The sequence below is a fragment of the Trematomus bernacchii genome, unplaced genomic scaffold (genome assembly GCF_902827165.1).
Source record: "Trematomus bernacchii unplaced genomic scaffold, fTreBer1.1, whole genome shotgun sequence".
NCBI classification, from domain to species: Eukaryota; Metazoa; Chordata; class Actinopteri; order Perciformes; family Nototheniidae; genus Trematomus; species Trematomus bernacchii.
The window spans coordinates 1,451,800-1,463,910 of record NW_022987840.1 but is presented as its reverse complement, the minus strand read 5'-3'; the positions used below and the strand labels follow the sequence as shown (position 1 = coordinate 1,463,910).

The 12,111-nt window shown below is 41.1% G+C and overlaps 1 protein-coding gene across 2 annotated transcripts in view; it reads left to right on the top strand.

The window, feature by feature from the left end:
- The window catches only part of LOC117500575 (mannosyl-oligosaccharide 1,2-alpha-mannosidase IA), a 192,694-nt gene that overhangs the window by 150,590 nt on the left and 29,993 nt on the right, over window positions 1-12,111 (top strand). The window lies entirely within an intron of this gene.

The window sequence follows — 12,111 nt, the reverse complement described above, 5'->3', positions numbered from 1 at the left end:
TCTCTGCTGTGGTGAACGGCCCTCAGAGCATTATCACACCATCTGTGACAGATGTGAGGTCACGTGGTGAAATGTGGGAGGTCAAGGTAAATGTCATAAAACATGTTCTCATTTCAGAGGCGGGGAAAATAGGATTTTTCAGCCCATTTAAAAGAGTGGACATCAAATGTCTGTTTATGGAAAATGCCAGTTTTTAAGTTGGATTTGCTGAACGAAAGAATGAATTAGTTTACGTGCCAATTAAACAGCCATTTATAATGACTACAATGCTACAGATAAAACACACATTGACAAAAGTACATTACAATTGTGTATATATTACCATCTCATATCGTTTTTTAATAAGGTAACACCTTTAGTTTGACCGTTTACACCTTTACAGTTTTTCTCTTTTTAAAAATAAATGACATTAAAGCTTGCTGATGAAATGTCTACCATAACAAGTGAGCAGCTGCCTTCACATTCAGCTTGTTTGAAGAACTTGTGAAATTGAGTTTTCAAGTGTCTTACCCGTTTCAATTTTCTAGGAAAAGCAGTGAAATTTTGTGGGTCTGATTGGCGGTTATCTACGCTACGCAGCCTGTGCGCTGTGTTAAGTTGAATTGCCTTTTCTTCACAGACTCTATAGAGGCTTGGTAATTATGAAGGCATCTTTTTTTCTTTTGAAGGAGGGTAGATTACACAGAGTTTTTGTCATTCATGGTAGCAACTTTACTCCAAAGACACCACCCTTCAGAGTCGGTGGAGTTAAATGACAGTGGCTGACATGCATGACAGCACATCCTCGCCTCCCGAGTGCACTCTGCTTACTACACTGTACTCTTCACCACCTTCCTCTTCATTGTGAGCTGCTGATAACTCAATAACCTCCTGCAGAAAAAGGTTTCACACCATAAGCAATACTCTCTAAAAGCTGGTTATAAGGCATCCTAATTTACAGATGAATCTCCTGCAAACATCTGTCTCTCCAGCTTCCACACACACACTCTCCGTCCCTCTTCGTCTCTGTACCACACGCATGGCCCCGCTGTGTCGACTCGATGACGCCTGCCTCTGCCAGCAGGAGCTTTAAAAGAAGCCTCACTTCCCTTTCTCTCTATCTTTCCCTCCACAAACAACTCATATCGCCAACTGAACCGCAGATACACGCTAGGCCACGCAGATAACACAAATCGGGTCTTCCTCTTGCCTCTTTTCATCCCAGTCAAAGATTCAGAGACAACCCTTTCTCTCTTTCTCTCCCACTAAGGCTGTGACGGCTCTATCTTCTACACTTCATCCCTCACACCCTCATCGCATGGCATTCCTCCTTCTCATTACCACTCTCCTGCAATCTGCTGGCTCTTTTCTCCAGGATCATGTTTTTCTTTTTTTGGTCAAGTCTTTCTTAGAGGAGATTTTTGTCTGCAGAGGAGAAACCCTTTTCACTTTGGTGATCACTGACCTTGCGACCCCCTGCAGTTTTTCAGTTAAGTGAAATATCTCAATTGATGATGGAAAAGCACAAAATGTTGTGCCGACTTTCTTGATTCCTCGAGGATGAATTGTTATAATTTAAATCCCCTGACCATCCATGTATCGCCATCGTGAGGTTAACAGTTTAGCTTGACCACTACTGATGTTTATTACCTACAGAAGACATGACATTGTATTATCCTGAGACCAAAATAGCCACTTGAAATTGAAAGCAATTATACCAACAAGCTTTTTTCCATTTCACTGAACTTTTCCTCTTGAGCTATTTCAAGGCAAAGTGTCACTTCTCGACTGACGGTATCGCAAATACAGTAAAACGCCCAATTTTCTAATTAAATGTGCTTTCTAAAGTCATGTACTCTGCTTTTCTAACAATGTTCAGTGACCGCTTCGCTGCCATGTAGCACTTCCCCAAGTACAAACTTGTGTTTAATCTTTCACCATTGTACTCTGTACCGAGGAGTATAATGAACAGTGCAGCCTGCAGGTGAATCTACCAGGGCTTAAAAGTTTAAGATTGTGTTTCTGATTGCAAGTTGCTGACAGGATATAAAGTGTGGAAACTTTAATCCTTCACCCACACAGTCTTGCTGTATCTCAGCCATTTGCATGTAACTGACAGACTGCCTCAGACAGTTTTTCTCTCTTAGGCCTTAATAAGATCTCTCAGATTTCCTCCAGTTTCTCAGGGAGTATTGTCTGCCGGTGCCCACACAGGAATGTACCGGTTAGCTCTTCTGTGTCTCAGAGAGGGCCACGAGGTGCCCGTTGTCCTCCCACACCGGGCCTGGGAGACTCTGCCACAGACTAATGAGAACTGGACCTGACATCCTCCCCACATCAAATCTTCCTCTTGTACTTCTTCCCCAGTAATCATGGCAGAGGTTACGGCAGCAGGCCTATTGTAGGATGAATTATTGATGGGTCACAAGGTCTGTCTGGTCTGTTGCTACGTGATGGCTGATCTTGAATGACATGTTAAAGCCTTTTATTGCCATTATACAAAAAGTACAATGAGATTTAGAGTGCAACTTTGTCCCAGTGTGCAAAAACTAGACATACATAACATTAAAAACACGGCAGTAGGACAGACAACATAAGCAATCATACGGGGGGAATAAACAGTTAACAATATTGATATGAAAATAGTTTATCATTTTAACATCCATAATGCAAACAGGTATAAGAGTGTTGTTACGTGATAGGAAAATGTCTTTTGTTTCCCCTGTGTGGCACACTGGGTAGCTGATGAGGACTAGCGTGCCAACACTATTATCTCTCAAGGTGCGAAGACAATGGCTCGCAGTGGTTTGCTATGACAGGCAGCTCAAAGATGTTTTCACAAATCGAACAAGAAATAACATGTATTTTTCTTAACGGTGGAAGATGGTGGGATTAACTCTTCCTGCTGCACCTCATCTCTTTCATTTCATGCTGGCATGGTATTGCCACAACATTGCACACAACAATCAGCTTTAGATGTAAGACAGCGTCGCCTGACTTCCTGTAGAAGAAACGTAAGAATACATTGCCACTCGGCGGCTACCCTGTAAAAGGTTAAGATTACATCCAAGTTAAAACATCCAAGTTATGACCAGCCATGTTTACGAAAGCCAATCAACGACATCTTCACAATCATCCATAATCCTTTGCAGCAGGAAATGCCTTTTCCTGGCATTCAGACAAACACACTTGGCAGATATAATGATGTGCGTTCATACTCAGTAATTAGGCTCTGGGTTACCCAGAGAGCTGAAGACAGAGAGTATATATGCACGGTAATTGCATCATTGGATGGGGAGGAATAACAGAGACTGTTGTATTATACAGTAGCAGCAGTCAGCAAACTGTGAAATGATTCATATAGTTTAGTGGGTCAAAGGGAGGGGTAGCAAGTAGGTGGGCGGTCATGTGCTTCAGCGGAGAACATTTAATCTGATGAACATTGTTTAACAATATAGCTGTAACGTGGTCTAATTCAGAGCTGCTCCTTTCCAGCGGGGGTTTGATTGAGCAGGCGCCACTTGTTTGTTTTTCTATTTGGTCTGTGGTGGGTCCTCCCGTTTTAACCGCTGTATTTGTTTTCTGAAAAGTCTTCATGTCTAATTTAATGGCTCTGCTTTAGCATGTTCGCCTACTCACTCTCAGGCGGTGCTATGCTGCATAAATTATGCAGAGTACTTTTTTCGTTTCCGACATCAGGCTGATGTGGGACTGCGTGCTGCGAGTGAGAGGAGAGTCTTCAACACATCAATGTCACTCACTGATATAGATTAGTTAATAAATCACGGGCAATGGTAGAAGGAAATGTTGGTTCCAAAATGAGCAATCCTTAGCTTTCTTTTGGTACACTAATGGTTTTAAGAGAGCCTAATGTACTCTACAGACAGCTTTTCTTGTGCTATCCTGCCCTTGTTAACTTTGCATATTTATTTGTGTACACACCAATGCTGCTCAACACAGCCACCATCTGTAGCTGAATGGAAAACAATGTTCATCACAGACTTGTTGAACTTGTTGTGGACTCTTCTGCTTCACAGTCAGCTCGCACCAGTTGCTTGTGAAATGAAGAGTGAAATCAATGTGCAACAAAAGTTTTCCTCCTGTCAGTCTCTTCGGAGTCGGGAGAAATATTGGCGAATATGATTGAAGCCTAGACTTGTAATATTCCTATCAATCGGCTACACCCAGTGTTTGAGATACCTGAAGTGTATCTGTTTCTTTTTGAATATTCCTCTTGTTCCCCTTACAGGCCCATGAAGAAACAGAGAAAAGAAAAACATTGTAATAATGATCAATGCGCGCTGGGAGAGAAACTAAACAAGGTGCAGCCGCTGCTTATAAAGAATTGACTTTTTGTTACACCGTTGCACCGAGAAAATGAAAGTCTTATTACGGCTTCAGCAGAATTAAACCTCGGATTTCTTTCAGTCAGCAGCGTGTTTTCACATGTGTGTGTCTGTTAGTAGTGGCACAGTTTTGAAATGTCATAGTTTTGTAGAAAAGACAATGCACAAAAACATACACCTACAGACGGTACACATTCCCCCGCAGGTGAAAAGTTTAACTTATGGTGAAGCATACTGTTTTATATCCTTTTCCATTTAGTTTTCACACTGTGTCTGGATTTCTTACTCATGGCACTTTTATGATGGATCGACTCTCTGATAAAAGTTGATTCTAATGAGACAATGTGGATTTTCTTCCCTTTACTCGCGCGCCAGTTATTAATCATATCGACATGACTGGAGGAGTAGATAAATTGAGCCTTCAGCGCCATAAATTGATGACTTCAGATTCCACTTGACAAACTTGAGGAAGACTTTACTTGAATCTCAGAGTGAAGTAATCTACACCTTGATCGTATTCTGTGAGGACTCTGGGATGTTATGTCAAGGCCAAAAGAGGCAGTGAAGAAAAATCTGTCAGTTTGAAAACAAATGTCTGAAACGTTTCAAAAGCTAAATGTAAAGGGATGGTTCAGTTGTTTTGAAGTGGGGGTTGTGAGAGGTACTTATCCATATTCTGTGTATTAGCAACAGTGGAGGCCCCACTTTGGAATAGCAGGTATGAGTAATTGTAACATGATCAAAGCAATGTACTGCATATCATTGTCATTTTCTTTTTAAATATGTATCAGCAATGGCCCTGAGGCTGATTTAAAAACCTGGGTTTCTGCGGTATGACTCAGCCTTAGCGCTACACGCTCTACATGGTGAACTACCAGCATGCCGGTCCAAAGGCATGTATATTAGTCACACATCCAAAGGTGAATTTACGTTATATTCAGAATACTAATTTGCTTGCTGACATTTCTTTAACAAAAACAGTAATTTTACCTTGCGGCACACAAATGTTTCCCACTGCTGCTTCGATAGGTTTTGTGTTATTGTGGATAATTGGTTAGTTTCGATTCCCCAAAGTCACAATTACACAAACAACTTAACCTGTTGTTGTTGTTTAAGTAATTTTCCAGCTGCTCACCTATCTGGCTGTTTGCTTTTCTTGGTTTTAATTGAATTCTTTTGGATTTGAGACAAAACAAGACATTTTAAAGACGTCACGATGGGCTCTGGGTAGTTCTTAAGATGGCCAAAATATCGACAACGGCAACACACGACACAATCAGTCTTATCTGTCTTTCCCGTAGCTCATCCACAGGTGATTGCTGTCGTGAAAAGATTTCTCTAAATGATACGACAGTAGGGCATGAGTTGTTTTTCTTCCTTGTCGCCTGCTGATTGACTAGGCTGCCTTTTAGCCGCTTTATAGATTTCTTTTTTCGATCAAGCTGTCCTCCGATGTTCAGGACAAAGCGAAAAAGGATGATGAGAAAATGACTGTGGAGTTGCATGCTGGCGTGAGATAGTGACTGACGCACAAAAGGTTACTTTGCAGATCTATGTTCATAAGCTGCCAAATATAAATGGTTGATCTGCAGTCTAAAGTAAAAAGCCTTTTGGCAACATCAGAAGATTCTCAAAATGTCACCCGCTGAGATTTTTGATTTGGTCGTTATTTTTGCAGCACAGGAACCTGAAGTGACTTCAAATGAACTTCTCTCACAGAAAAACAACTGGTTGCTGTGCCGGACTTGCAAAAAGGGAGAATTATGCATAATCTCTGCATGTGTGAAATCACAAGCTGCCTACTGAAGCTCAGATTTGCCTTCAAAATGTAGATGTGTTTTCTATGACACACTTAGTTACCATCAATTCCTCGCCTTCACTCGCAGATTTTCTGCCTCCTATGTCTCCTACAGATGAATAATATGAAAAAGGAGGAGGTGACTGCAGGTGTAAAAGAGACAGGGCTTTGTTCTCACTTTAAAAGCATACATTTTAAATCAGAATCAGTGACTGTAAGTGAAGGATTAGTGATGCTGATGAGTCTCTCAAACACATCAGCAACCAGACACACGTTGTCATTTTATTACCACATTATGTATTCACTGTGTCCGTCACCTGCTGAAGAACAGACGTGAGAATGTGTCCTTAATGTGAAGAAGAAGGTACAACCTGGTGAGATGTAGTAGGTGTGTTTGTGTTGTTTTTAGTTTCTTTTATATTAAAACTTTCGCAGTGACCAACTGTTGCATATTTGGTTTATATGGTGTTTGTGAGGTTTGATTAATCCAAGCAAAGGTGCAAAGTAATTGCATTCAACTCCAATAGATACATTTCATGACAGTTTAAAGGAGAAGCACACTGTCCTCTTCACTTGCACCCGATGAAGGTCTTTGTACTGAAACCTTGTTATTAAAATTGATCTCTGACTGCAAGTAAAGAGGAGGTGGGAGTCTCGTGTCCTTGGGTTTCGACCGCTGCTCTTCTCGTATGTACCAGTAAATCTATAGGTGTGCAAAGGTTCTGCTCTTTAATGAATGTTTTAGGCACAATGTGATAATATCGTTACAATAACTCATAGCATCACAATAATACTCCGTCAAATCCAAAGTGAAGCTTAAACCCATAGTTCACTCTTCTTGTTGTAAACATTACGAATTGTTTGAAAGAGAAAATATACATATGTGTGTTACGAAGATTTTTTTTTTTTACCTTTCTCAGGCTTGTGTCCGAGAGCAACAGACAGGACAGTAACGGCCCGTCCACACAGCGGCGTGCGTTGAAGCTTGCTCCATTTTTTGGAATATGAGGAAATGGCCTGCGGTGTGTCTCTCCCAGCATACACGCGGTTTGATTGGCTAGCGCTTGTACTGGCAGATTTGCATAAACGGGATTTGATTGGCTGACGCTTCCACCGAAGCTTCAGAAGCTTCAAAAGTTGAACATTTCTCAACTTTTGCAGCGAGCCACGCCAGCTAAGCTCCGCTTCGCTTACCACAATGCAGTTCGGCGAAAAGTGACGCACGCCGATGTGTGGACGGGCCGTAACTAAAAACATATCCAAGATTTTCAAGAGTCCAACATGCTTAGATTCATAAATAATGCATTTTTCTCAGTAAATGCAACGAGTAAACAATATCAAATACAAACATTGGTACAAATGGAAAGCTAACATGTGAGCACATAGTGTAGTGTAGCTGCTATGGAAGAGCCATAGGGCCTATTTTCTTGTGTCCTTTGTTCCCTGAGGCGAGGACTGAGACATTTTACTGGTAAACAGAAGTGGCAGGCCTAGAAATGTTTCCCAGCGTCTCTCCACTGGGCTCTGACGATGTTTGCACGCCTGATGTGTGTCTTCAGCGCTTCAGAGCTGATAGAAACGACTTTCTGTCCAGCCTCCTCTTCGCCATTGTACAAGAAATCCCAACCAGAGAAGAAAAGCGACCTGTCGGCTGTCACTGCAGATCAATGTTCAACTGTGTTACGCCAGTCCCTCATCTTATCAGAACATGGGAGTTTAAGAAAGAAAAGAAGAAAAACTATCTTGGATTTTCTTGACAGCTTTGTTTCATTTGATGGATGTGAAGGCGGTGCAAACACACAGAGTGAAATTACAGCAGCACTTTGGTGATGAAGCTCACGTGGAGGAGGAGTCTCTCAGTGAAGCACAGAGAGCAGTGTCAGTGGAGACAGATTTATGAACACGGCCATCAATTCAGCGTGTGTACAGCGTACAGTAAATCACTGAGCAGATGCCAGCCAAGGGGGTTTTACACTAATCAATCACATAATTTATAAACAAGCAAACAAGAATAGATGAGTGCGATATAATCTGCTGCCCCTGCTTCTTGATGGGAGTGTTTAGGTGTTTCATATTGGAATAGGAAAGCATGGTTGTAATTGGTTAGTGCTGCACTATATGAGAAAAATATGCGATACATTTGTTGAATATAGCGATAGCAATAAAACATATTTTAAATAAACTGCATTATTTAAAGGGGCCCCATTATGCTAATGTCCAGGTTCCTATTGTTATAATATGTTCCAGCTTCTGCTGTGACATGTTTCCATGCTTTAATGTTCAAAAAGGTCTTTATTTTTCTCATACTTTCTTTTCACCCTCTGTCTGAAACCAGAGCCCAGTCTGCTCTGATTGGTTAGCTGGCCGGCTCTGTTGTGATTAGTCAACCGCTTTAAGGTGTCCCGCCCCTTACCTTTGTTGGAGTGCTAGCCAATAGAGTGGTGCAGTGACGAGTCCTAAAACCAGGAAGTGAGTTAGCATTTTACCACTACCGGTTCCCTCGTCTCAGAGCCAATGGGATCTCTCCATAGGATTTTGGAAAATAGCTGGAAATAAGGTCTGTCACGTTTTGTTCAACGACATTAAATACATCAGCAGTGACCCCCCACTGGTGATTTTTGAAGAGTTTACGTGTCTGAAAAACGATGGTTGTTAACAAGTGGCTGAATAGGACTACAGAAGTTGTCGAGGACGTCATTACACCAAACACGTAAACACTCCCGCTAAGTTTTTTTGCCCCTGTTCTGCTTGAAAGCAAGTACCTGCCTCCTGCAAACTGTTCAAACAAAAGCTTCAACTTGTACAATTTTGAATCAGTATTTTTTAATATCGATCTTAAGTATAGAAGTGTGTGTATTCCATAGTGATGTAACTTTCAGGCAGGTGTGTGAGAGAAACTCCCTCTGGGGGGAACTACAGGAAAACCCCATAAGCTTGAAAAAAGGGCCCCAAAATGTAAAGGAAATTATTTTCAAACATTGTTGTTATTAAACTCACTGATAAGACCTAGCACAAAATGCCCCAATAAAACACAAATTACTTTAGTGACAAGTTAACTTCTGGCTCTCTTTCTAAGTGTCACCAAGTGCAATTTTGCAGTAATTTGCATTGGTTTTATTACGCAATTTGACATTGCTATGACATTAAAAAAGCAATATAATGTGCAGCCCTAATGTGAGTTTACCGTCCTGTTTACAAAGTGCACACAAACTTAAGTATATTTCTGTAGTTCAATTCTAAATGCTGCAAGCCCAGCACACAATTAAGAGGACGTTTGTGTGTGTGCGTGCTTGTTTTTGAACAGAGTGTGTCTGCTCTGAATGTGTGTGTGTGCCTCTGGTCTAACTGAGCATCAGCGGTGGTAGAAAGGACCGAGGAGGAGGAATGAGACCAGGCAGAGGGTCATTAGTGCTCTCTTTGATATAATAGAGAGCCAGGGGACTGGAGAGGCAGTGGAACACACACACACACACACACACACACACACACACACACACACACACACACACACACACACACACACACACACACACACACACACACACACACACACACACACACACACACACACACACACACATCAAGCTGTGTATTATGCTGCTCTGTATTATTCTACTTGAATTAACCCTGACTTTGTTTCGCCACCTATATCCACACATTTTTGGCAATAAAGAAATCACAGAGCCCTTTAAACCTCTACCTAGAAAACATAAAATCGAGTTTAAATACATTTTTCACCAACCTGCTTTGAAAAATATAAACAGGTTTTTGAAGCCTTGAGTAATATATTTTTTGGCCCTGAAGGTATAAAACATTATTTCAGGGGATTTATTTTCAAGGTCCAGCTCATAGCAATAAAAGTACATTAAATTAAATAAACAAATAACTGGGACACAATTATGTTATCAAGGAAGATGCATACAGTAGCTACTTAAATACACAACGAGTATGTCCAGCAACACCAGGGTAATATGAGTAGCTTTAGCAATACAAAAAGTATTTCTGTGTTTGTTTGCCACTATTTGATCATCAGTTATTTTGCGTTACTTTATACATTTCCTATTTGTGGCCAGTGTATTTAAAGCACTATTTAATAAACGGACTAGTATTTAGACACACATATTGACTTTGCTAAGTGAACACTTTGAATGTAATGAAAGATCTTGTCCGACGCGCTGTTGTATTTGAGGGTCAAGCATTCGCTCTGTGTTTACAAGCCGGCGTGAAACAGCCCTTCTGAAAAATGCAAAAACAAGAAAAAGGGCCGGCTCTTGTAATTTGGAAACTGCAGTTGTCAAGTCAATTTGTTTATTCATTTATCTGTGTATTCATTTATTCATTTTCCAACTATTTTGCATCCCTCGTTCTTCACAGTGAGAGTCAGTGATGTTTTTGTAGAGATCACACAGTGGTTGCTTCGATAACGTGTGAGAGTTTCATGCAAAGGCTTATGGGTAGTAGGAGCAGTGGCGGTTCTAGGCCAATTTGCCTGCGGGGGCCAGGCTGGGGCTAGTTATTTCATGAGAGGGGCACAATAAAAGCGGGTTAAAAAGACAAAGACAGTATAAAGTAATTGTGTAAAATAAACATAAAATACAGTAATTGCTATTTGGTTTTGTAAAGGTATTTGTTTTAGTAAATGTAAGTTACAGTCCTTTGTTTCAGTAGTTTTTTTCATTTGGAGTATTTTTTTTAGTAACTTTAAGTGACAATTGAATTAAAAAACATAAACACTATTTGCTTTTATAAGGTAATGAACAGTTTAATCTCCACTGTACATCCGGGTCTCTGATTTGATTTAGTTCCAATTAATCGTAATATTGTTACCTTTTTTTTGGAGGGGTCAGTGTAACGGGGGCACTGGCCCCGGTTGGCCCCCCCCCTTAGAACCGCTCCTGAGTAGGAGGACACTGCAGGTACTGGCTTTGAAATATGCATGTTAAGCAAAGAGAGTCCTGAATAGTCTACGTACATGATGTATGTACGTTTTATGATGTAGGTGCGTAGTCTAGATGTGTTTTTAGGTACGAAACAATGAAAACAAGTACTGCATTACAGCAAACAGTAAATCTACAGTAATATTTGTTCACTCTGATTGGTGAAAGCGTCTTTTATCGACTACAAGCTCAATGATTACAATCCTGGTGAAGGCCAGTGGTGTGTACTATCTGATTGTAATTTGTTTTTCCCATTTTCTCTATAACTTGCTCAATATTTCTGCTGAGTCACCGCTCCACTCTCTCCAAACTCTTTTCCTGTGTGCGTTTTCTCTTCGTCTAGACTTATGTTTCCCCTCTATATCTATTCAGCGTCCGTCTCCACTCAATCACTTCTTCTGCTCTCTCTCGTGTCTCTGAGGCTTTCTAGTTCTGAAGAATATCCTCTTTTCCTCCCGCCACTGCTCGGCTACCTTTGTCTCCTCAGACGTCTCTCCCTTTGTCAGGGGTTTCAATATCTCACTCCTCTGTCGTCAATTTTTCAAACATTGTTCCCGCTGGCTAATGGAGAGTTTGTGACTGATAATCCGGCTCATACGGTGATGCATTAACTTTGCCACAGCCTCGGCCTCAGAGGGCCCGGTGGAGATGGGGAGGAAGTGCGTTGGTTTGAAATGGGGCCGTTGTAGATTACATCGATGAGATTGCTTTTAATCCTGCTGGAGCTCCGTTGTAGCCGGCCTCATGTTTCAGATAATTAGCTTTGGAGGGGAAATGTGAGCCGGCCTGTGACAGTGATTTATTTTAGGCTTGGATGAGTCGAAGGGCAGTTTTTTTTCTCTGCAAATATGTTAGGTATTTTAAATTAAGATGTGCATGACGTTGTTACTTTTATTAGAAACATGATTTCTGAAGAATTGGCGTAAAGTCCAACAATTTTCCGATACTTAGCCTAAACATCGACAATCCACTGCCACAGAAAGCCACTGTGATCATATTTTCTCTGCCGCTTTAACACTGCAAGCACTTTCTGTTCATACAATAGTGTGCT